Genomic DNA, 27,921 nt, shown 5'->3' on the forward strand with positions numbered 1-27,921 from the left:
TAAATCTACTTATATTTAAACACCATGCAACATCATTGTTATTGTCACAACAGTTAATATCCAATTATATCTATCCAAGATTTTTTTCTTTTTTCTTGCTCCTTATTCTTTCCTTTGTTTACCTCTATCTTAGACCGTTTTCCTTTTTCCTAAAGATCCTATTTGAGGTCTTTTGTATCTGTCTAAAAAATCTTCATTTCAACTTATTTTTTTTTGAAGCACATTATTTTTGGTTTATTATAGTAAAATAATTGTTAAGAGTTTTTTTATTGCTCTGTAAAGCATTTTTACAATTGACATTGGGCTCTCTTCTCTCTCTCCTCTCTCTGTCTCTGTGTGTGTGTGTGTATGTGTGTGTTTGAATTTGCTATTAGTATTATAGATAGCACTTTATAAGCAGTGCTCCTTTTTTCTTTGGTTGATTTTTAAAGATTTTCCATTTGCTTTTGACAATCAAGAATTTTACATAATTTGTCTAAATTTTTTGTTTTTTTTTTTTTGCTCTGTTTTATTTTGCCCCATATTTATATCACTTTTTGAATCTGTGGCATGTTTTAAGTCAGTTTTGGAAAACATGCAAATCTCTTCAAGTTTTCTGTTCTCCTCCCTATTTCTTCCCCTCCTTCAAAAATTAGGTACTTCAGATTTTTTTTTTTTAACTTTATCTCATGTTCTCTTTGGTGGTTTCTTGTATTTTATGTTTGGATTATTTACATAACAGCTTTGTGAAGTTTACAAGTTGCTAAATAACTTGAAAGAAATATCAGTACAGATATGTAAACTTCTCTTTCTTTTTTTTATTTGAGATGATGGTATTTTGCTTTTTGCCCAAAATGCTCTCAAATAATTGTATCCATTTTTTTTTGTTATACTTAGTGGGAAGATTGGTTTAAACCATTAAAGTCTAAAGCTAAATTTCTACTTGCTAAATTCATGCCATATAACCAACCCACATAAAAAATACAACAACAACAACAATAACAACAAAAAATCATTTTCAACAAATAAAAATACTCTTATGCCCCCTCCCATGGAGTTACCACCAAAGAGTCATCTGTATACTGGCTTGTAAATTACGTATTTATTTTGTCTGTTTTTTAATTGAGGTCATATGCAACCATATATTAAAATGGCTGAGGTTGATGTATTTACTCAATATTATATTTGTCATTCATTCATATCTTTACATGTAATTCTAGATAATTCTCAGTGTTGTAGTCTCTTTTATTATTTAAATGTAGCACAATTTGTTTTTCATTCCCCTGTTGGTGGACAGTTGGGTGGTTTTTCGTATATTTTGACTATTTTGTATACTGTTGCTATAAAAATTATTATACGTGTCTTTTGATGAGTATAAGTATATAATTTTCTTGGTTATATTCCACTTAGTGGTAGAATTACTGAGTCATAGAATATATAAATAATTGAATTTAATAATTAATAATACCACCAGCCAGGTTTCCAGTGCTTTTACCAATTTACCTTTCTTAACAGTTTAGTATTGTTATAAAGTTTTACAAGGATGCTTCAGATCTTTGCCAACATTTGGTTTTGTTGGTCACTTTATTATTGGTCATTCTGGTGTGTTTCTAGTAGTATTTTTTGTGACTGACATTGCATTTTCCTGAGGACTAATGAAGGTAAAAAAATCATGTTTATGTACAATTTGGATACTTTTTTAGAGTGTCATGTCTCAGTCTAATATATTTTTACCTTTTATTTTCCTCCAAAATTCATAATCTTCAACAATTGATTCTTCTAGTATCAATGTTTGTTGGTATTTTGTGAAGGGAGAAAGGAAGATTAATTTTCCCCCTCTGTTGATATACATTTGATCCATAAGCACTTGTTGGAAAAAGATCTTTTCTTTACTGCACTATAGTAATAGTTTTGTCATAACTTAGGAGACCATATGCTTTGGTCTATTTTTAGACCTTATAGTTTTTCCAATAATTTATTCTTGTGTTATTGCATCATTTATTCTCTATATTAATTGATAGAGTTTCATAAAAGTTTTGATCTCTGATAGAGAGAATTCTCTAAACTTGTTATTCTTATTATATATTGGCTGGAATATCTTAGCCCCTGGTTATTTTAGCATTAGTAGTAAAATCACCTTTTCAACTTACATAAAACTATCCTTCTGGGATTTTAATTGTTGTTTTATTGAACCTATGAATAAATTTGAAGATAATTGAATATTTATAATATTGAGTCTTCTCAACATGCTATATATAGTTCTCCTTTTACTTATCCCCGTTTATTTTTTCTTGAAGATGCTTTTCGGTTTTAGTGTAGAAGAATCAGTAATAACATTCACAGCTTTTTGGTATTTTTATATAATTGTAAATGATATTACCTTTATAATGTTGTTTTTCCATTTGGCTAATGTATTGAAGTGTAATAAATTTTTGCATATTCACCTTGCATCTGTTGGCCTTTATACACATGTAATAATGCTAATATTTTGTTCATAAATTCTTTTAGATTTTCTTCTCTGTTTACCAGTCTACTCATGAAAATGGAGACCACATCTCTTATTTAAAAAAAATTGATTATAGGTTTTTACTTAAATAAATATGGGAAGACAGAAGACTCTAGAAATACTAGATGATACAGTTTGGCTCTGCATCCCCACCCAAATCTCATTTCAAATTGTAATACCTGCATGTTGAGGGAGGGACCTGGTAGGCGGTGATTGGATAGTGGGAGCAGTTTCCTCCAGGCTGTTCTCATGATAGTGAGTGAGTTCTCATGAGATTTGATGGTTTAAAAGTGTGGCACTTCCCTCAACATTCCCCCTCCACTGCCGCATTGCAAAGAAGGTGCTTGCCGTTTCTTAAACTTCCGCCATGATTGTTAAGTTTCCTGCAGCCTCCCAAGCCATGCAGAAGTGACAGTCAATTAAACCTCTTTCTTTATAAATTACCCAGTCTCAGGTAGTTCTTGTAGCAGTGTAAGAATGGGCTAATACATGAAGATAGTAACTGCAAAACACAACAAAAATGCATAAGATAGTGGGAACAAAGAAAATATATTAGATTGTTTAAATATAAATTATTAATTTTTAAAAATTTAGCTTTATGGATTCTTATATGTCATTTTTCTAGTTATATTTTAATTTTTGAAATTTCATGGCCTCTTTTTACTGCATTTGCTTTTATTTTTTCCAAGTTTTTGAGATATTAAAGTGTCCCTGATTTATTTTCTAATTTTCTAACTTAGAGTTTTACATAATTCATATTACAAAGTGTAATTGTATCTCCAAGCATGACTTTAGTTTTATTCCCTAATGTTTTGTCATTTATTTATTTATTTTTGACATAAAATCTCCCTCTGATGCCCAGGCTGGAGTGAATTGGTGGGATCACAGCTCACTGTATCCTTGACCTCCTGGGCTCAGGAAATCCTCTTACCTCAACCACTCCTGGCTAGTGTGTGTGTGTGTGTGTGTGTGTGTGTGTGTGTAAAGACAGGATTTCACCATGTTGCCCAGGCTGGTCTCAAACTCCTGAGCTCGAGTGATCTGCCCTCATTGGCCTCCCAAAGTGCTGGAATTACAAGCATGAGCTATCAGGCCTAGCCTTGATGTTTTGACATTTAGTGTTTATATTAACATCAAGTTAATATTTACTAACTTTGATCATTTTTATTTCTTAATTTCTAAAACATTGTGACTTTCTAGGTTGTTTGTTTTAAATTTTTAAGCTTAATTCAATTTTGGCTATTGAAATTCATCTAAATTATTTCAATACTTTGACATTTTTTGAGGCAATTAAATTTGGAAAATATACCATGTGCATTTTCAGATAATATATAGTCTGTGGCTTCAGTGTTCTATATGCAAAAGGAGGACAAACTTGTTAATCATTCTTTTCAGATCATCCATTCACTTGCTAATTTTTATTGGCTTATTTTTTAATTATTAAAGAGGTATGTTAAAATTTTTACTATAATTGTTGGTTTGATTGCTTTACTTGTTTTGTCAGAGTTTGATTCGTACCTTTCAAGGCTATACTGACAGCTATGTACACATTTAAAATAGCTTTATTTCCCCATTGAATTGATTATTTTATTACTTTACCACTAATTATCTCTAATATTGCCACTTGAAAGGTACTTTCTCTGGTATTGAATTTCCCCAATCCTATTTTTTCTTTTCTCTACTTTTTCTCTACTTTTTAAAACAAATAAATGATAGTTATTTTAATGTCTCTGATTACTAAATCTAATGTCTAGATCACCCATGGCTCTATTATTATTTTCATTTAATTTTTTAAATCCTGGTTTTAAATAATACTTTCTTGTCTCTTGATATACCTAGTAATTTTCTTTGGAATTCTAATTAGCTAACAAATTGTAGAGATTGTCATGCTGTCTTTTTCTAGAGAGGTTCACCCAGCCAGGCAGCTAGAGGAGGAGATATTAACTTTCATTCAGTTAGGGACTGAGCTGAATTGAGACTGGTTTGCAAATTTACTAAATCTCTGCCTACCTAAATTGTAGCTCTCCAGTGATTAAAAGCTGAAAGCCTAATTTGTGGACATTTGCCATTCGTTTGGCAAGTACTGATCTATAATCCTTGCCTCTGTGGCATGTGAGCCTGCCAACAATAATGCTCTGCTCTTCAGAAGCAGTTTGCTGTTTTTTTGTTGTTGTTGTTGTCTTCCAGAAGCAGCCCTTTCCCAGACTAAAGCTGGACTATGGTTCCATCCCCATAATTGTCAAATATACTTAGGGAAAACACAGCTGCAGTCTGCTCATGTGCCTGCAATTATCCGCTCTCCAGAATCTTAGGTTCCAAAACTTGATACTTCAATATCATCGTAGGATTGTTCTTAAATTGTACAGCTTTTTAAGTAGTTCTAAGATGGCCTATCCATCAGAATTAAAAATAAACATCCTCTTTCCAGGATTCGTTTTTATGTAACAAAAATATACATACTTTAAAAATATTGTCTGATAGCAATTTTAATACAAAACTATAAGACAAAATATGTTTTCCACTGTCATCAATTAGCAATGAAGATCATTTGCAATAATATAAATTATTTTTCTCTGATTTTTTTTCTCTATGGATGAATATTATCACAGATCTAGACTTGAATTCAAATGCACTTGCAAGTGAAAATGGTCAAATTAAAATGGCTTATGCAAACCAGGAATATGTTAGCTCTTCTATATATATGGTGAAAGAAGTTATCTGTTTATTGCCTGGCTAGAGCCAGGCAATAAATGGTTGAAAAGATTCTGTATTTCTCCGTCCACCTCTGGACTTTGTTCACTGTTTTTCTCTTTCAGTGCTAACATCATGTTATTTATTTATTTTTTTACTTCAGCTGGCTTATAAAAGTAATTCGGTTTTATTCTTTTAATTAACAATAATTTTCCATATTCATGGGGTACATAGTGATGTTTGGATACATATAATGTATAATGATCAGATCAGAATAATTAGCATATCCATTACCTTAAACATTTATCATTTCTTTGTGTTGGGAACAGTCAATATCCTCTTTCCAGTTATTTGAAACTATATATTTTTGTTAACTAGAATCATGCTACTGGGGTATAGAACACTGGAACTTATTTTTCCAATCTAGCTGTAATTTGTATCCTTTAAAAAAGCTCTCCCTATCCCACTGTTTACCTATTCTTCTAGTCTCTAATATCCTCTCTTCTGCTTTTTACTGTTATAAGATCAACTATTTTAGCTTTCACATATGAGTGAGAATACGCCCTTTTTAACATTGTTTCTGGGTTATTTCACTTAACAGAATATCCTCCAGTTTCATTCATCTCTCTGTAAATTACAGAATTTTATTCTTTTTTTATGTCTGAATAGTGTCTCATTGTATATATATCCCACATTTTCTTTACCCATTTATCTGCTATTTGACGCTTAGTCTGATTCCATATTTAACTATTATGAAATAGTACTGCATTTCCTAGATAGTTTATTGTCCTTCTTACTAGTTAAATACAACTATGGTACTTCTAGCCTTAAAGCTTTTGACCCAGAAAGAATGACAGTACTACATACGTCTATCTACCACACAAACCTCATAGGACAAAAAAACTAATTTTCTCTAAGTCACAGGGAGTTGGGCAATATGTTTGGCTATTCTTTGCACCCTTCATTCTTTCGAGCATACAGTTGGCATGACAATGTAATTAAAGCTTCCAATTTAATCACATGGAAGAGGGTAAAAGAAGTTTCTCATTTGAGAGCGTTGGGTAGGGATATAAAACAGATGGCCATGGTATCTGTTCAGAATTCTTTGTTATTTGCAACTATTCAATATATGCTTATCCCTGATCATTAAATTCTAACTACTCTTTATGTTATAGAAACATTTTTTTAACTTTAAAACTCATTTTCTCTGATTCCTCCACGCATAGTGTTTAGTCACTCACGATCAACCCACTAGCACTTTTCAAAAAGCGTCATGATAGTCAACAAATCTGTGAGTCTGCACAAGTTCTAGAACACCTAATAGTTTTGTCCATATGAAAAATACAAGCATCCACTCATCTGTGAATTTCTTCCTTAGCCTACTGAGGATATTTAAGTACTTTCATGTAACTTTGTTTAAATCTTTAAGCCTTTGTACACTTGCCTTCATACTTGTTTGACTATAATCTATATATTAAACATCGTGTTAGATTCTGGCAATGGTTAAGAAATTACAAATGATTTACTTTAAAAGAATCTTGTCATATAGATTAATATTTTTAAGCAACCATTATATAGTAATGTGAAAATATAGTGACATAAATATGAAGAATAAATTATGTGAGAACAAATAAGAGACATTAAGCCTTATTTCAGAGAAGGTGGCTAGAAAGAGATTAATCTTAAAGAATGTGAGATGAGACAGAGTTTAGTCTTAAGCTCCATAAGAAGGCAAAAAAAATAGTACATTGTGCACTTTTCGTAGAGGCAAAGGAAAAAAGTAATATGCAATTAATAAACACATTCACAGTTTCTTAAATTTTGTGTTTTCAACAGAAGATAATGAATAATGTCATAGGCAGGAGCATATAAACAGCTATGTGATGGTTCTTCGGAGTATAGAATTCCAGTACAGAAACCATTTACTCTTATTATTTGAACAACATTGTTTCAGTGCTTTATTTTCGCTATTCATATATAGTGCTCTTCTGATTACTGATGTTTTGTATGTGATATTTGTTTCTTCTCATATAAATTTTTTGATTTTCAATTATTTCCAAGTTTTCTGTAATATCACAAAGATGCCCTTGGTGTGATTTTTTTGTTTATAAGACAAGTCACACGTAAGTGTCCTGGACTGCTCTTCTCATTTTACTCACTAACCTCTACTATTTTATAACACAGCTTTTCTATCTACTTTCTCCAAAAAGTCGTAGGCTTTATTTTGAAATATTTCTTTCAAATTTGTATGGACTAATAGTATTCTTAATTTCCAATAGTTCTTTCTGTGGGTTGGAATGTTCACTTTTTTGAGGTGTATCTTATCTTTGATTCAAAAATGTAAATTTGTATTTATCTCTGTATATTAACTGTGGTAATTATATTTTTTAAATGTTCTTCTGCTTCTTGAATTTATTTGTCTTTTTCCCAAAATCTTTATTTTTCTTTCTTATGTACTTTTTTTCTCTTTTATAATGGAACCCCCTTTTAATGGTTAAATAAATGATTTTTTTTGTTATTCCCCACAGTTAATAATAAATCAATTTAATACTGGAAAGATTTTCTGTATAAATTGATAGACCTAGGGAATTATTAGAACTTTGAAATGATATTTAGGCAAGAATCAGGCTGCTTCTTTAAGGACTTTCAGGAATCAAAAGGAATTTCTTTGAATCAGGAACCTACCCAGAGAAAATTATCCAATATCTCCCTAGGGCAAGGTATGAGCTGATAGGGAAAAGTGAGGATAAATATAGTAGCTTACCATCTCATCCTATAATATCCAGGTATCCACTGCATTTCTCAGTGAGCAAGGGTCATATCAGCATGCAGCTGATTTTAGAGATATTCTGTATTAACATTTCCAAATAGTAAGACCTGCGTCTCCTGCTGAGGTGTTAGTCAGTTGCTGGCTCTGCAGATAGAGGAAAAGATTCAAGGAGTCTCACTAGGCATTTTGTAGATTTCTGTTTTCAGCTTCACCAAAACTTTAGCCTTCAGAGGTAACTGATGTTATCAATTCCTGAATCTTTGTGAAAAACTGTATTGCCAGTTTCTTTGTTTCTTGTTTTCTTCCTTTGAGGGTAATCAAATAAAGTAAAAATGCAATTATTGAGAATTTCTTACCTAATTTTTCATCACATTGCTATGAGCAATATAGTTGATCTGTAGAAATCTTGATGCTGAATTAATATACCACTCCTTCTTCTACTTCAAAATGTATTTCATATAATTTTAAAAGTTTACAATATAAATTGATCATTTAAAATTTGCTGGTTCGCTCTATGAATACTTTGTAGAAGATTATTAGGTAAGTATAGTATCTTGAATCATTGGCAAAAATAATTGAAGTGGTTATTTCATTTAAAGTATGTTTGAGATCCTATAACTCATTTGGCAGTTCAGGCTTATGAGAGACCCTGTAGCACTGTGTTTGGGAGCTAGACATGTTTAATTGACATTGGCCTATTGTTTATTTAAAATAAGTTTAAAAATATTTTAAATTTGCTCTATATATTGTTTTAAAAATTTGCAAAAAATAAGATTGTATTTTAGTTTTGTTGGTCTTTTTCTTTCTTTCTGAGTGAGGACCACATGTTTGCCACAGAAAGTCAGAAAATAATATTCAAAATAAAATTTGCACTCCCAAGTGTGAAACCTGCGAGGTGGAGTTTTAAAAACTAATTATCTATAACATATCTAATTCATTTATATTTTAATTTTAATCTATCAATGTCAAATAAAATAAATTATTTCAGTTTCAATTTCTAATGGTCTTAACAAGCTTCTGAGTGCTGAACTAAGAATTATGTCATGCTGTGTGGTGATGGTGTCCAGAATTAACACAGCTGCCAGTATTTCATTATTCTTAAAAAAAAAAATTACTATATTACACAAACTAAATATCTGTAGTTTAGGCATTGAAGCAAGTTCGTCAAAATAAATATATTTATTATTAGAAAAAAATCACATATAACTGAATATATTATAGAAATAATATTTTCAGTCAAGTAAAATCCATATTTAAAAATGAATTAGATCAGATGATTATGTATAGAAACAGTGGTAGAAAACTAAACATGTTTACTCAATAATCAGAAACAGTTTATGTATGGAGTAACAGACAGTGAAAGTCACTACACTTGCAAAACATTTGAAACTGTTTAGCACCCATCTTTAAATTTCATATTTGAGGGATAGAAGGAGAGCAATTACGGAAAGGCTATGTGCGGTGCAAATACCAAACAATGAAGTATACGATGTGCTATAGAGTGTGAGTTCTGAATTTTGGGGGAATGTATAATAGTTCAATTCATGACAATTATGTTACTGACAGTGAAATTAACATAGGGTTTAGGAACATATGGCCATTGAAATGTTACTTTAATGACTCTTTCAATGTAAATACAAGTAGTGGTCAAATCTTCAAGTCCTTGAATGTTAGCAGAACACCAACAAGTTAAAAAGAGAAATAGTAAAATAAAATTTAAAACGAAGGCCTATTCTTTGATATGGAATCTCTGGCTGGTTAGCTGAATTAGAATAGCATACCAATCAGTTTAAGATTCAGTATGCATACCACCAACAGTGGTAGTTGGCTTCACTTTGTTTTGTGACTATGAATGCATCTGTTACTACCTTATTTACCATTAGGTCTCTAGCACCTATATTGTGTGGACACATGGTGGCTGTCCAGTGTCATGTGGATCAGTAAAAGACTGGGTGGATTAATTCATATCCTCAGACAAAAGAGAACAGATGATGTGCACAACTCAAACCTATTGACGACTACTTTGCATAAATTGAGCAGAACCTGAATCAGAGCAACATCTTTTTTATTCAAAAGACAATGCTTCATGCCATTGTATAAGACAGAAGAATTCATAATAAACAGTGTTCTAATGAAGAAAAGAGTGAATGCACATTTCCCAGAATTCATTGATATAAATAAGAAAACAATGTATGTTTCACTTGTAAAAGAGTTCATAAAAATTTTTATTTATAACAGTATTTTGGAGAATGAAACAATTATTGATGTTATAAAGGACAGTGGAATTTTGTCCCAAAATTTAATTATGAATAAATAGCAAAGGATATTATCTTAGCAGGCTGGCTAAACAACCAAGACTATGCACTGTCTGATCTATCCCGGCATCTAGAGAAAATGAGCTTGACAGATTGTCAATATGGTAATTATATAGAATATTCTCATAGACCATCTATTTCTTACTTGAATAATTTTATACCTCAGCAATAAAGCTTCTGCATATATAGGTTATACTAGTCCATTCTGCATTTCTATAAAGGAATTACCAAGTCTGGATAACTTATAAAGAAAAGAGATTTATTTTGTCTCAGGGTTCTGCAAGCTGTACAAGAAGCATGGTGTCAGCATCTGCTTGGCTTCTGGTGAGGCCTCAGGAAGCTTTTAGTCATGACTCATGGGACGGGGAGCTGGCATGTTACATAGCAAGAGAGGAAGCAAGGGAGATGCCACTCTCCTTTAAACAACCAGCTCTTGAATGAACTAACAGAGTGAGAATGCACTCATTACCATAATAATAACACCAAGCCATTCCTGAGGGATCCACATCCTTCACCTCCCACTAGGCTCCACCTCCAACACTGGGGATCACATTTTAACACTGGAATTTGGAGAAGACAAATATTCAAACTATATAATGGGGTTAATTATAATATGTGTCATTTAAGTTATTACAATTATGAATATTCATATATAAATTATAACAAATTAAGTCTTAACTAGAATATTTATATAAATACTGTATAACAAAGTGCTATAATTTGATAAGTCATATACACATACATATATACTTACGTACATATAAGCATATGTATATACATATATACATATATACATATACGCATATATATGTATACATATATACATATACGCATATATGTATACATATATACATATACTTATATACATAAAAGTATATATGTATAAACAAGAGAAACTTGTATAAACAAGAGAAACTAAATGAAGAAGAAAAGTATGAAGTATAAAAGTTTTTAAAAAACAATTTTTTTTACTTTGTTTTTTTTCAATAGGCTGGCTTGTAACATATCTTATATACATATAAGCATATATATGTATACATATATACATATACTTATATACATAAAAGTATATATGTATAAACAAGAGAAACTTGTATAAACAAGAGAAACTAAATGAAGAAGAAAAGTATGAAGTATAATAGTTTTTAAAAAACAATTTTTTTTACTTTGTTTTTTTTCAATAGGCTGGCTTGTAATAGTAAAAACATATTCGTTAACACATATTTTTCCTTTTACTCTAAAATAAAAATAAATATAATTAAATGGCTACCATGTTGCAATTAATATGTAAATAAGTAACAAATAAACTGAATCTAGGAGCAGAATTTAAAGTGGTAATTTACATTAGGAAACACTAAAAGTGAAATAGATATCAGAGTGATTAGTACTGGAAGTAAAACTAGTGTCAAGACCAGGATTATAAAATTAGAAACGGAATAGTAGTTTTTGTGTTTTTTAACTTTTCAAATGGAAATAAATTGATGAGATTTTCTTCTAAGCTTCATATACCAAATATTACAACATTTCAGATTTTTATTCCTCAGACTCACCTCTTTACATTTTTAACACGGATCCAAAAGAAGCACTATGAGCACAGAGAGTTTCACTTTGAAATAACATAAAGTAAAATAATTTTACTTATTTCTGCCTAATGTAAACCTCATATGAACGATAATGAAGAATGTTTATAATAAGAACAAAGAAAACCCTTCTTTGCCTTATGCCATTTTAAAAGGCTATTATTGGGAAAATAAAATCATATTGAGGAATCGCGTCATTACATCAGAAGAGCAAATTGTTGCTTTTTATGTCACCTGTACTGTAGAATATTTTGATTAACTACTGTAATTTGTTATACATTTACAATGTAAATGCTGAAACACTATTTAAAACCACTTTTGTATATCTCTAATTGTCTAGGTTGGCTGTTTGAGCTTGACTTAGGTTCTTCAGAGTGGTTATGACAATCCAGAAGCTTGAGAATCATTGTCGCACATATTTTGAATTTTTAATTTAAACATCAGACGGGTATGTTGACAAGATAATATTTCACATATAAATGTTTAGTATTATCTTATATAATTAGCAAAATGCAGAAATTAATATTTAGTCATTGGCATTTCTAAAAACTAAAGTTGTACTTTCAAAACATTTAAATTAAATGTCACCTTAACCTTCTATAAAAAGTTAATGACTAATTATTTTGTTAGGCAATAATATAATGTCTGCAGCACTTACATTATTGTTATTATTTTCTTTGAAAGCCTGGATCAATCATATTTGATATTGCAACACTCTCCATCAATGCATAAATTTCCTATGTGGTTTTCCTCTTAAAACATAATTCAATTTTCACTTAAATTTTCATACTATTGGGAACTTGTTATCCTGAATCACCCTCAGTTCTCTTTATGACAGGCAAAATTGTAGAAAGTTCTGTTTTATCTTATGGTATGTTATTTTATTTTATTTTTGAGCCAAGATGTATATAATGCTACACAAATCGCAGCAACTAGAAAATTCTACTCTTCCAATAAATATTTTTATATTATTGAGATAATCTTAGATCAAATTCAGCTTTCAAACAGCTTCATCAGTGTTTACTTGTTCTGAATTTACAGTTCAACTAAAATCTCTCCATTGAAATTGAGGAAATTTATTCAATTGAAGTTGTCTCCCCATTCATTTCTTAAAGAAAACATATTATATTTTTATTACTTCGACTTTTATTCACTGTAAACTTTTTAAAGCCAAAGTAATAATGAGATATTGACACTTATTCTAGCTGAATATGTTTAGGTTATTTTAGGTCTAAGTTATTGTGCTGTTTAATATTACTTTTCATAGCTGATGGCAGAATTTGTTTGAATTTTTAAAGCATTCAGTTCAATTTATACGTTATTTCAATGAAAAACATCATATCTATTCATTTTTGGAGAGAATGTGTAGATATATCAACTACGAATTGTAGTGTATACAAGTAGAACTTGTTGCCAAGTAACAAATACCTATTATCAGGGGGATGATACTATATCTTGAACACAGACAGAGCCAGGAAATGATCTCTGAGGAAAGGGATCAGTCACAAATCTATCACAAAACTCCCATTACAAATGGTACAGGAAAATTAATGGCCTAGGTTTTCTGGCTTAATAGGTTTCAGTCCCTGTCTTCTGGAAAACATGCATTTCAATTTTATCTACTCTGAATCACTATGGCACTTAAAAAGATTAAGTATTATGGGGTCTACAGAATAGTAATTTAGAAATAAAAATTCCTTTTCCAGGAGCAGCCTGTCAAGTTGCTAACATTTAGTTAAGCTTTCACAGTTCTCAGGAAAGCTTTATGAGAAAATGAAGCTTGTAATTGTGGTAGTCACCTTAAACCATGCTTTGAATAATCTTCAGAGGCATTACCAGCTTCCCTCTAGATCAGGTAACTGGTGCTCAGATACATACACTATCGTATATGCACAAATAAAATAAGTAATTAAGACATGTTGATGTCATTTTTCATGAGAATTATTTTATGGGAGTAAATTCAAGTATAATTAAAATGTGCTTAATGTTATCTCCTGCCTATGAACAAGTATGAAATTTATATGAAAAAGATATAATACCTTATTCTAGCAATGTGGCCTCTGCATTATTTGAATTCCTTGTGTCATTTGCCCCTTTAATTTATCCATTCCAAAGATAACTATTGAGTGCCAAATGTCTGCCTTTCCAGTTTTAAACATGAGGAGTCACAATCATATATGCCAACAATTAAGCAATTATTATTCTTAATGTGGAAATGGTAGAAATATTTTCTTAAAAATCATAACAAGATGATGATACACCTTTTTTACTTCTACTTAACAATATAGTGGATTTTCTATTTTTAGCCAGTGAAAATAATGCCAGAAAATATATAAAATAATATAAGGAGGAAAAAGAAATAACCAAAATTCGCAAGCGATCATACTTTAATACTTTCGACTTATCTCAGAACATTTATTAGAATTGACAGAATCTACCAATAATGTTTGCGGTAAGTCCAAAGTACAAAAAACAGCAATTTAACACAGCACCAGTAAATATTCAGAAACTCAAATTCAATGTAATTTTACAGTAAAGAAACACTAAGCTATCTAGAAAAAAGATATTATAATGTATATAGGACTTTATAGAGAAAACATAAAACATTATTGAAGCCCATTAAGTTTTCCTAAATAAATTTTTTGATAAACTATGTTCATGATTGAATAGGCTTAGTATTGTAAATATGTAATTATCCTCAAATTTGTCAGTAAAATAATTACAATTTGAATTAGCTTTTTAAAGTATTTTATGAGGATATTGATGCTAACATATTTTTGTGATAGAGGAAATGGAAATGAAAAACCAACATATTCTGGAATAAAAAACATAAACTGAGACCCTACCATGAGAGAGAGATCTGATATACCTACTTGATATTATAATAAAACTATTCTTAGAGACAGAGTGTGGTATTAAGGAAGAGATAAAAAAAATTTCTCAAGAGAATTTAGATCTAAAGAAACATTCTCAGCAAACTATCGCAAGGACAAAAAACTAAACACTGCATGTTCTCACTCATAGGTGGGAATTGAACAATGAGAACACATGGACACAGGAAGGGGAACATCACACAACGGGGCCTGTTGTGGGGTGGGGTGAGGGGGGAGGGATAGCATTAGGAGATATACCTAATGTTAAATGATGAGTTAATGAGTGCAGCACACCAACATGGCACATATATACATGTGTAACAAACCTGCACGTTGTGCACATGTACCCTAAAACTTAAAGTATAACTTAAAAAAAAGAAAATTTATATCTTAGAAATAAATCTCTTACATCCTAGATACAGAGAAAGCAGCTTTAAACATTTCTGGGGAAGAAAAGGCTATGCTAAAAATGATGGTGGGATAGTGTATTATTTTTATTGGAGGAAAAGAAAAAAGAATGAAATAATCTCTTATGCTATATACATAAGTTAATTTCTGATAGATTAAATGTAAATGTTTTTTGTAAAGCTACACAAATTTTAGCTATAATAGTAATTATGTTTGTCTTTAGGTTATAATAAATAGGATTTCTCAAGATACAGAAAGTATGCATATTGCAGTAAATAATTGATAAATTTTACCACATAAATGTGAAAATATTTTGTTTATGAAAAGATATACCCAAGAGATATTTAAGCTGAAATTGGAAACTTTGCAATTTTTATGCCTAATAAAGGATTACTACCTAAAGTGTATAAATTACTTTATATACTTTAAGAGGAAAACCACATAGGAAATTTATGCATTGCTGGAGAGTGTTGCAATATCAAATATGATTGATCCAGGCTTTCAAAGAAAATAATAACAATAATGTAAGTGCTGCAGACATTATATTATTGCCTAACAAAATAATTAGTCATTAACTTTTTATAGAAGGTTAAGGTGGCATTTAATTTAAATGTTTTAAAAGTACAACTTTAGTTTTTAGAAATGCCAAAGACTAAATATTAATTTCTACACTTTAGGTAGTAATCCTTTATTAGGCATATTAGGCATATATATATATATATATATATATATATATATATATATATATATATATATGTTTCGGAACATAAGAAAAAAATTGAAAATAACACAACTACAAAAAAATGTGATGAACAGATAGTTCAGAAAGTGAACCACAAATGATGAGAAATATATGAAAATGCATAAACCTAAGTAGGGAGCAGAAGTATGAAAATTAAGAGTAAACCTTAAATATCCCTAATCTGAAAATCCAAAATCCAAAATTTTCCAAAATCGTAATTTTTTGAGCACTGATATGACGCTCAAAGGAAGTTCTCATTGAGTCGTTTCAACATTCGGCCTTTTAGTTGAAGGATGCTTAACTGGTATAATGAAAATATTACAGAATTTGAAAAAAATTTGAAATCCGAAACACTTCAGGTTCTAAGTATTTCCAACATGGGGTCCTCAAACTTATACATTGAGATACTACTACATCACAAACAGTAGACGGCCCCAAATAAAGAAGTTTGTAAACATAATATAATGGAAAGGATATAGAAATTTTACACACTACTGAAGTCTAACTTGGATAATATTTTAGGAAACTAGTTGACATCATCTAAAGTTAGAAGTAAACCACAAACTTTTTTTTTTTTTTTTTGGAGACGGTGTCTCGCTTTGTCTCCCAGGCTGGAGTGCAGTGGCGTGATCACGGCTCACTGCAAGCTCCGCCTCCTGGGTTCACTCCATTCTCCTGCCTCAGCCTCCTGAGTAGCTGGGACTACAGGTGCCCCCCACCATGCCCGGCTATTTTTTTATATATTTTCAGTAGAGACGGGGTTTCACTGTGTTAGCCAGGATGGTCTCAATCTCCTGAGCTCCTGATCCACCTGCCTCCACCTCCCATAGTGCTGGGATTACAGGCGTGAGCCGCTGAGCCCAGCCAACACCAAACTTTAATGAGTTTTTTTTGGAGAAACTCATTTATCTATTAAACATATTCATTGCAGAATTTTTTGCAGTGAAAACTCTTCGAAACAAATGGAAGATTATCAACAAACTATAATAGATTACCACAAGGAAATAGAGCACAGCATTAGAAGTAAAAGAACTGCAAGTACACCAGTGACATGGCTGAATTCCTAAAAAATAAGGTTCAGCAAACCATATTTTTAAAGATTATTAGTGCATTATATTATTTGACAAACTGAAAAACAAGCAAAACTAAATAATACAGGATTTAAGACATACATACTCATGTAGCAAAAATGTGTTTACAAAGGAAAGAAAAGGAGTGAGGCAGGGAAGTGGAAAGAGATTTAAGCACATACATTGTTAGGCTGAGGTTATTGGGATGGGTAGGTAAAATTATAATTACGTTGGATAGTAGTTTGGCGGTTATTGTCTTATTTCAATGCCTTACTGTTTCTATGTCCTATTTATTATTTGTATGTACCAAATATCAAATGTCAATTTTTAATAAAAGGTATCATTATCACATAAGCTGTACATAGGTACATTCTGGGATTGGACAGGTTGCAATTAAAGCAAAGAAATTTCAGGGTTTTTTTTTTTTTTTTTTTTTTTTGACACGGTCTCACTGTCTCCCAGGCTGGAGTGCAGTGGGGTGATCTTGGTTCACTGCAACCTCTGTCTCTCAGGTTCAAATGATTCTCCTGTCTCAGTCTCCTGAGTATCTGGGAGCACACCACCACATCTGCCTAATTTTTACATTTTTAGTAGAGACAGGATTTCATCACATTGGCCACACTGGTCTCGAACTCTTAACCTCAAGTGATCTACCTGCCTCAGCCTCCCAAAGTGCTGAGATTACAGGTGTGAACCACCTCGCCTGGCCAATTTCAGGTTTATATAATCTGTGTGATTGTAAAAAACTGATATAATTGGAAAACAGAAGATACTCTCAATTTTAATAGCCAAACTATACTTTTTATATTCCTTCACAACACTATTTATTAAAAATTCTAAACCTGGCCAATAAAATAAACAAAATTATATATATGGCATGAATTATACTTACTTTTAAAAATCTTCAAATAATAAAAGCTTCCATAAATTATAAAATGTGATAATTCTTGTATATTATCTACTAAAACCATCATTCTTTTGGCCTCCATTCAAAGTCAATGTGACTTTGTTATAATACAGCGCATAAATTTGTAATGCTTGAAAGCAACAGAATCAACATATTTTTGACCAGAAGTCCCATAATCTTAATCATGACACTTTATTATAGCCTAATTTAAAACACAACACACTGTTTTTGTTTAAGTGCAAATTGTTATCAAATTCTAGCACTGACAGCATCAACTCTTTCTAGTTTGTATTTGTTTGTTTTTAGTAGTTAGTTGTTTTCCTCAGTTTTTGTTGTCACAGGTAGCTTACATGTGCCAAAAAAAAAAAAAAGCCAGAATATTACAATAGAATTTTAACGATAGTAAGAAAAGGGAGGAAATGTTTGAATTGGGCTTTAGTCACCAATCAGTGTTGCTTTTGGAAACAAACAAACAAACACATATTAATTATAAAAGATGTGAACAGATGTTCAAAGCTGATCCATTGAAATCTCCTTAAAATGATACAGACCTTCCCTCTTACGGAATGGATGCTGTCCAGAATTCTCTCGCAGACCCTGAAAAATGCATCTATTCGTATTGCTTATTATTTAGACTTCATCATTGTTTACAATCATTCAGTAATTCAATACTAGTCTCTAACTTGTCAAATTTCCTAACTAAATTTTAAGCCTGCTTTTAAAGTTATCTCTATGGGGACCTGCTTTGAACTGCAGAATTGGTATAAAGATTATTTTAAGCTGAACACATTTGGGATTCAACAGATGGAGAAAGAAGCCTTCTCAGAGCTTCCCTTATCTGACTAAATGCAGAAACTTCTGGGAAATGAGGCTGCCATCAATTTTCTTTTTGTGAGGGCTTTTACTCTCAGGAAAGAGAACACAGTAAATGTAACATAAAATCCCTTTCAAGGGTAGTTCTATGGCCGTGGAGAAGAGGGAAAGACCACTCACACTTGCATAAACAAGCATTATCAAGAACTTACTTATCTCCCAATTGTTCTAGAAACCGCTTTGTCTTTGCTAAAGAAATCTGTTAGTTCTCCACACGAAGGCCTTGTCTGCTGTCTCCCTTGTCTAAGTTGGCTCTCCCTACTAAGTTGGCTATATAAGCCACTAACTTCAGCCACGTATCAAGCTACTGCTTTTCTAAACTCCTGTACACGTACCAATATTTTTCCTGTTAATCTTTTGTCGTTGTAGTTGGCAGCCACAATCACTAAGCCTAAGATATTAGAAGTTTTCTCTCCCCAATACCTCCTAACATTTATATTTCCTCATGTTTCCCTCCTTCCATTTCTACTTCAAAAGCATCAATTCACCATTTAATTGCCACTCATTTTAAATTCATTTTGCTCCTTATTTATTGGATACTATTTTTATCAAATTTGAGGTAAACTAATGTAGAGTTAGAAACATATTTATGCTTCTTAACTTCCTAATATGAAATCATGCATTGGAAAAAAGAAATGGAATATAATTTCCTTCCATCTTATTTTTCTTTCTTTTTAAAATTTCCCCATATGATATTATTTCTACCTCATGTACTTTATGTATGGTCCACATAGAGGAGTTTATATATAATTTATATATAGGAGTTTATATACAGTTGTCTCAGTTAACATTTATTAAGATTTATCCATGCAGATAACGGTGTGTAAAAGACAGTAAGACAGAGTCCCTATCTTGCCAAACTCAATATTTAATCTTAGTAGACATATACAGTAAATTAAATACATTATATGAGTATAATGTAATATACTATATATTACAGTGTTTAAGACTAGAAGATAAATAGTTCTGTTTCCAAAAACAATAAGATTTCTTCAAGCAGGTATTATTGAAATGGACCATTGAAAGATGAATAGGCATTGTCAGGAGACAAGATTAATTTGTCTCTCACCAGTGGCTACTATGAATCAGATTCATGTGACAAAGCAGTCAGTTCTGTATATTTTAATCTCCTTAACAGCAGAGTTATTTAATGCCTGCTTTTAACTAGAGAACTAATAAGCCATTGCAACAGCATCTTCTTAAATTTTTACCTTAAATTTCCTTATATCCAAGATTGGGGTAGTAAAATTTACCTGGGTGATACTTAGGAAAACATTAGAAGTAAATATAATCATGATATCTTAGATGATTACCCTATTTATCATTTTTGTACGTTATTACCAAATCAGATTTTTAATTGAAAATAATTGTTATGTAAATGTGTAAATAGGCTATATATTACAGGTTAGATTATCCTGACTAAATAAAGTTTATTTTCTTGAATTTACTTTTCATTTTAGTGATGCATTTTCATTTCCAAATAGTGAAGCAGGCTAATTCAGACTCTCCTGACTGGTATGCAAATTTAGAAATTATTCCATTTGAGTTATTTATTTATTAGAATGATGCTATTCCTTAAATACTTTGCATATTGGCATTGAACAACTGTAAGCCTAAGTAAATTTATAGTCTAAAAGTAAAATTATATTATTTTCAAAGAATATTTGACACATTTCACAGAAAAAGTTTAATAAAAAATATAAAATGATCCATGGGATTAAAAATTAATTTCTGAAGCCAAGAAATCATAAATCAATTGCAAAATATCAGTCTCTATGCCTAAACATATATTTAGAATATAGGTATAACATAATAAATACCTGTACATGAAATGCATGAAAGAATAAATGCTTTCTTATTTTTCTCCTTTCACCAAAAGTTTTTAACAGAGATATGTGAACACTTATACAATTATTCAAATTTTGTTACTTTATGCCTTAACAACACTTTCCCAATTTTAAAATGTGTAGGAATTATAACTCAAAAATATAGTACTATATTTACCAGAAATATATACATCTATTATATTCTTTTAAAGTGAATATATATGTCTAAGTGTGTGTCACTATATTTTTCCTTACAGTTTAGTTTGACATATAATAAAAGATGATTATAAAAGTGAAAGATGATCTTATGTTTATTGGGGGAACCCCACCCCCAATACTTCAACATAGGTTGTCTCAATTTTCCGTAAGTGTAGGCCAGCTGAGAAATAAAGAGAGACAGTACAAAGAGAGAAATTTTATAGCTGGACCGCCAGGGGTGACATCACATATTGGTAGGACAGTGAGGCCTACCTGAGTCTCAGACCAGCAAGTTTTTACTAAGAGTTTAAAAAGGGGAAGGTTGTAAGAACAGGGAATAGGTACAAAGATCACATGCTTCAAAGGGCAAAAAGCAGAACTACTAGTAAGGGTCTAACAAAGATCACATGCTTCTGAGGGAACAGGACAAAGGGCAAAAGCAGAACTACTGATAAGGGTCCAACAAAGATCACAAGGCAAAGGGCAAAAGCAGAACCACTGATAAGGGTCTATGTTCAGCGGTGCACATATTATCTTGATAAACATCTTAAACAATAGAAAACAGGGTTCGAGAGTAGATAACCCATCTGACCACAAATTTACCAGGGCAGAGTTTTTCCCCACCCTAGTAAGCCTAAGGGTTCTGCAGGAGACCAGGGGGCGTATCTCAGTCCTTATCTCAACTGCATAAGATAGACATTCCCAGAGTGGCCGTTTATAGACCTCCCCACAGGAATGCATTCCTTTCCCAGGGTATTCATATTAATATTCCTTGCTAGGAAAAGAATTGAGTGATATCTTCCCTACTTGCACATCCGTTTATAGGCTCTGTGCAAGGAGAAAAATATGGCTCTTTTTGCCCAACCCTGCAAGCAGTCAGACCTTATGGTTGTCTTTCCTTGTTCCCTAAAAATTGCTGTTATTCTGTTCTTTTTCAAGGTGCACTGATTTCATATTGTTCAAACACACATGTTTTACAATCAATTTGTACAGTTAACACAATTATCACAGTGGTCCTGAGGTGATGTACATCCTCAGCTTATGAAGATAACAGGATTAAGAGATTAAAGTAAAGACAGGCATAAGAAATTAAAAATGTATTATTTGGGAACTCATAAATGTCCATGAAATCTTTACAATTTATGTTCCTCTGACGTGGCTCCAGCTGGCCTCTCCATTCAGGGTCTCTGACTTCCCGCAACATATGTTTAAAAAGTATTGCCTAACTTCCACTTCAGGTCATCTCCATCTTTGAGAAATTGTGTTATTATTTAGCAAATATTTACTCCTTTTCACTCTCTGTCAGGACAGAAGATACTACTCTGACTCACTTTTAACTAACAAAATGTTAATAAACTGGTAAAAGCAGAGCAGTTTGATAAGCTCCTGAGCATCTGTGATATATCAGGAGCAGATTATTTTCTTTTTTTAATTTTAATTATTTTAACTTTTATTTTAGGTTTGGGGCTGCATGTGGAGGTTTGTTACATAGATAAACATGTGTCATGAGGTTTCTTGTAAATATTACTTTATCACCCACTTATTAAGCACAGTATCCAAGCATTATCTTTTCTGTATTTCTGTCTCCTCTCAACCACCCCCCATTGAGAAGACCTTAGTGTCTGTTGTTTTCTTTTTTGTGTTCGTAAGTTCTTATTATTTAGCTCCCACTTATAAGTGAGAACATGCAATATTTGGTTTTCTCTTCCTGTGATAGTTTGCTAAAGATAATAGCCTCCAGCTCCATCCATGTTCTTGCAAAAGACATGATCTCATTATTTTGTGTGGCTGCGTAGTATTCCATGGTGTATATGTACCACATTCTCTTTAACCAATCTGCCTTTGATGGGCATTTAGATTAATTCCATGTCTTTGCTATTGTGAAGAGTGCTGCAATGAACATTCACATGCACATGTCTTTATGGTAGAATAATGTATATTTATCTGGGTATGTACCCAGTAATATGTACTGTGTCTAATTGTAGTTCTTCTTTTAGCTTTTTGAGAAATTGCCACACTGCTTTCCACAATGGTTGAAATAATTTAGGTTCCCATCAATGGTGTACAAGTGTTTCCTTTTCTCTGCAACCTCACCAGTATCTGGTACTTTTTTGCTTTTTAGTAATAGCCATTCTGACTGGTGTGAGATGGTACCTCACTGTGGTTTTGATTTGCATTTCTCTAATGATCACTGATATTGAGCTTTTCTTCACATGCATGTTGGCCACATTTGTGTCTTCTTTTGAGCAGTGTCTATTCATGTTATTTACCCACTTTTTAATGGGTTGTTTTTCTCTTGTAAATTTAAGTTCCTTGTAGATGTTGGATATTAGACATTTCTCAGATGCATAGTTTGCAAATATTTTTCCCATTTTGTAGGTTGTTTACTCTGTTAATAGTTTATTTGACCATGCAGAATCTCTTAAGTTTAATTACATTCCACTTGTCAATTTGTGCTTTTGTTGTAATTGCTTTTGGTGTCTTAGTCATGAAATCTTTGTTCATTCCTATTTCCAGGATGATATTGCCTTCCAGCATTTTTGTAGTTTTGGGTTTTTCGTTTAAGTCTTTAATCCATCTTGTGTTGATTTTTTTATATGGTGTAAGGAAGGTGTCCAGCTTCAATCTTCTGCATATGGCTAACTAGTTATCCCAGCACCATTTATTGAATAGGGAGTCTTTTCCTCATTGCCCGTTTTTGTCAGCTATGTTAAAGATCAGGTGATTGTAGATGTGTGACCTTATTTCTGGTCTCTCTACTGTGTTCCCAATGTGGGACCTTATTTCTGGTCTCTCTACTGTGTTCCCAATGTGGTTTAGCTCTGTGTCCCTACCCAAATCTCATCTAAAATTGTAACCTTCCATGTGTAGAAGGAAGGACCTGGTGGAAGGTGATTGGATTATGGGGGGCAGTGTCTCTCATGCTGTTTTCATGATAGTGAGTGAGTTCTCATGTGATCTGATGGTTTAAAAGTGTGGCATTTCCCCTTCACCTTATCTCTCTCTCCCTCTCTCTCTCTCTGTCTCTCTCACTACCTTGTGAATAAAACGCTTGCTTCCTCTTTGTCTTCTGGGATGATTATAAGTTTCCTGAGGCTTCCCCAGCCATGAAGAACTGTGGATCATTTAAACCTCTTCTCTTTGTAAATTACACAGTCTCTGGTAGTTCTTTATAGCAGTGTGAAAATGGACTAATACAATTCCATTGGCCTGTGTGCCTGTTTTTGTACCAGTACCATGCTTCTTTGGTTACTGTAGCATTGTAGTTTAGTTTGAAGTCAGGTAACATGATGCCTCCAGCATTGTTCATTTTGCTTAGGATTACTTTGGCTGTTAGGGCTCTTTTTTTGATTCCATATGAATTTCAAAATAGTTTTTCTAGTTCTGTGAAGAATGTCATTGGTAGTTTGATAGTAATAACATTGAATCTATAAATTGCTTCAGGCAGTATGGCCATTTTAATAATATTGATTCTTCCTATCCATGAGCATGGGGTGTTTTTCCACTTGTTTGTGTCTTCTCTGATTTCTATGAGGAGTGTTTTATAACTCTCATTGTAGAGATCTTTTACCTTCCTGGTGATCTGTATCCTTAGGTATTTTATTCTTTTTGTGACAATTGTGAATGAGATTGTCTGTCTCATTTGGCTCTTGGTTTGGCTGTTTTTGGTGTATAGGAATACTAGCAATTTTTGCATCCTGCAAAAAAAATTGCTGAAGTTGTATTTTAGCAAGAGGTGCTTTGGGGCCAAGACAATGGGGTTTTATAGATGTAGAATCATGTCATCTGCAAACAGAGATAGTTTGACTTCCTCTCTTTCTATCTGAGTGCCTTAAGTTCTTTCTTTTACCTGATGACTTTAGCATGGAATTCCAATACTACATTGAATAAAAGTGGTGATAGAGGTCATACTTGTCTTGTGTCGGTTTTCAAGGGGAATGCGTCCAGCTTTTCCTCATTCCGTATAATGTTGGCTATGGGATTGTCATAGATGGCTCTTATTCTTTTGAAGTATGATCATTCAAAACCTAGTTTATTGAGAGTTTTTAATATGAAGGGGTATTGAATTTTATTGCATTTTATGCATCTATTGAGATAATCATGTATTATTTGTCTTACGTTCTGTTTACGTGATGAATCACATTTATTCATTTGTGTATGTTGAACCAGCCTTGCATGTCAAAGATGAAGCCTACTTGCTTGTGGTGGATTAGCTTTTTGATGCCCTGCTAGATTCAGTTTGTAAGTATTTTGTTAGGAATTTTTGCATTTGTGTTAATCAAATATATTGGTCTGAATTTGTGTGTGTGTGTGTGTGTGTGGTGTGTGGTGTGTGTGTGTGTGTGTGCATGCCAGGTTTTTGTATCAAGATAATGGTGGCTTCAAAGAATGATTGGGGAGGAATCACTTCTTCACTTCTCAATTTTTTGGAATATTTTCAGTAGGAATGATATCAGCTCTTTTTGTACATCAGATAGAATTTGTCTGTGAATCCATCAGGTCGTAGATATTTTTTGATTTGTAGATTATTTATTACTAATTCACTTTTTGAGCTTGTTATTTGTTTGTTCAGGGAATCCATTTCTTCCTGGCTCAGTCTTCAGAGGGTGTATGTGTCCAGGAATTTATCCATCTCTTCTAGATTTTCTAGTTTATGTGGATAGAAAAGAACACTAAATATAGGATAGAAAGATCACTACCAGCTAAAACAAAAACACACTTAAACACACAGACCAGTGTCACTGTAAAGCAACCACACAAACAAACCAACATAATAACCAGCTAACAGCACAATGACAGGATCAAATCCACACATATCAATACTAACCTTGAATGTAAATGGGCTAAATGCCCCAATTGAAAGGTACAGAGTGGCAAGCTGGATAAAAAAAACAAGGCCCAATGGTATGCTGTCTTCAACAGACTCATCACATGCATAATGATATTCATAGGCTCAAATAAAGGGTGAAGGAAAATCTACCAAGCAAATGGAAAACAGGAAAAAGCAGAAGTTGCAATCCTAATTTCAGACAAACAGATTTCAAACCAACAAATACAAAAAAAAAAAAAAATACAAAATAATGTGTTACCTAATGATACAATGTTCAATTCAACAAAAATACCTAACTATTTTAAATATATATGCATCCAACACAGGTGCACCCAGATTCATAAAGCAACTTCATAGAGACCTACAAAGAGACATAGGCTCCCACACAATAATAGTGGGAGACTTCCACATGCCACTGACAGTGTTAGACAGATTATCAAGGCAGACAATTTAAAAAGATATTATGGACCTAAACTCAACATTTGACCAAATTGATCTGATAGACCATTGCAGAACTCTCCACTCAAAAACAACAGAATATTCATTCTTCTCATTGCTATATGGCACATAGTCTAAAATTAACCACATAAATAGACATAAAACAATCCTTGACAAATGTGAAAGAATTGAAATCATACCAAAACACTCTTGGAACAAAGTACAATAAAAACAGAAGACTATGGAAAACACTCAAAACCATGCAATTACATGAAAATTAAGCATGTCCCTGAATGACTTTTGGGTAATTAATAAAATTAAGGCAGAAATTAAAAAACGGTCTCTGAAAATAATAAGACAAAGATACAACACCCCAGATTCTCTGAGACACAGCTAAGGCAGTGTTGAGAGGGAAATTCATAGCACTAAATGCCCAGATTCAAAAATTAGGAAGATCTTAAATTAACAACCTGACTTCACAACTGAAAGAATCAGAGAAGCAAGAACAAATCAACCCCAAAGCTAGCAGATGAGAAATAACCAAAATCAGAGCTGAACTAAAGGAAATTGAGATACAGATATTCAAAAGATCAACAAATTCAGGATTTTTTTGAAGAAATTAATAAAATAGATGGGCCACTAGTTAGATTAATAAATAAGACAGGAGAAAATTCAAATAAACACAGTTAGAAATGATGAAGGGAATGTCACTATGGACCCCACAGAAATACAAATAAAAGCAACCATCAGAAACTACTATGAATACCTTTATACACAAAAACTAGATTATTGGCCAGGCATGATGGCTCAAGCCTGTAATCCCAGCACTTTGGAAGGCTGAAACAGGCAGATATCTTGAAGTTGGGAGTTGAAGACCAGCCTGGTCAACATGGCAAAACCCTATCTCTACTAAAAATACAGAAATTTGTCAGGTGTGATGGTGGGCATCTATAATCCCAGCCACTCAGTAGGCTGAGGCAGAAGAATCGCTTCAACCCAGGAGGCAGAGGTTGCAGTGAGTCAAGATAGTGCTATTGCACTCAAGCCTGGGTGACAGAGACAGACTCAAAACAAAACAAAACAAAACAAAACAAAACAAACAAAACTGGATTATTTTCTAGTTGGAGTGTAATCAAAGGAGAATTTTGAGGCATGGATGTAGGATCCACATAAGAATCCAACTCATAATTTGGATCCACTGCTTCAAAAGAAAGCTGTGCAATCTGATCTGCATGCTAATGAATAGATATATATACCTAAGCAGGTTCTAATTCCTTATGGGTGCCAAATTTTAGGAATGTTGGAACTCCCTTTAGAACCAAAAAAATCTTGCTTATTCTACAAGCAGTGACTCACTTTTCATCCTTTAACTTTGTGATCTTCAGGGAAGTAGAAAAATGCACATAGTGTATCTGGTAGGGATTTATTTTACTATTATGTACTGTGTATGCGGATGTATGTGACATACATTAAAACTGTAGCATAAAGTTTAAAGCAACCATACCTCTATATAACACTATTGGCTAGAAACTGTATATTGTCAATAATCTTTGTGATTCAACATATCACATCTCTCTACTTCCTCTTGGAATGAAGCCCTGATTCAAATTTGGTAACAAACCCTTGATGCTTTATAATATTATTGCATATGTCTGTACCCTAAAAATTATCTTAATATTTCACATTTCTACTGGTGATATAAAATATACTGTGTCCTCACATGCATCTGGTATTACAAGTGTTATTTAATTTTAGCGATCCTAGTGGCTGTATAGAAGAATTTCATTGTTATCTTCATATGTATTTTTTAAATGAACAGTTATAACTAGTACATTTTTATGACCTTACATATATATTTGTATATTATGTATACATATTTTACTTACACAAATATATACAGTTAAATATGCATAT

Source organism: Pan troglodytes, chromosome 1 (genome assembly GCF_028858775.2).
Source record: "Pan troglodytes isolate AG18354 chromosome 1, NHGRI_mPanTro3-v2.0_pri, whole genome shotgun sequence".
Classification (NCBI taxonomy): domain Eukaryota; kingdom Metazoa; phylum Chordata; class Mammalia; order Primates; family Hominidae; genus Pan; species Pan troglodytes.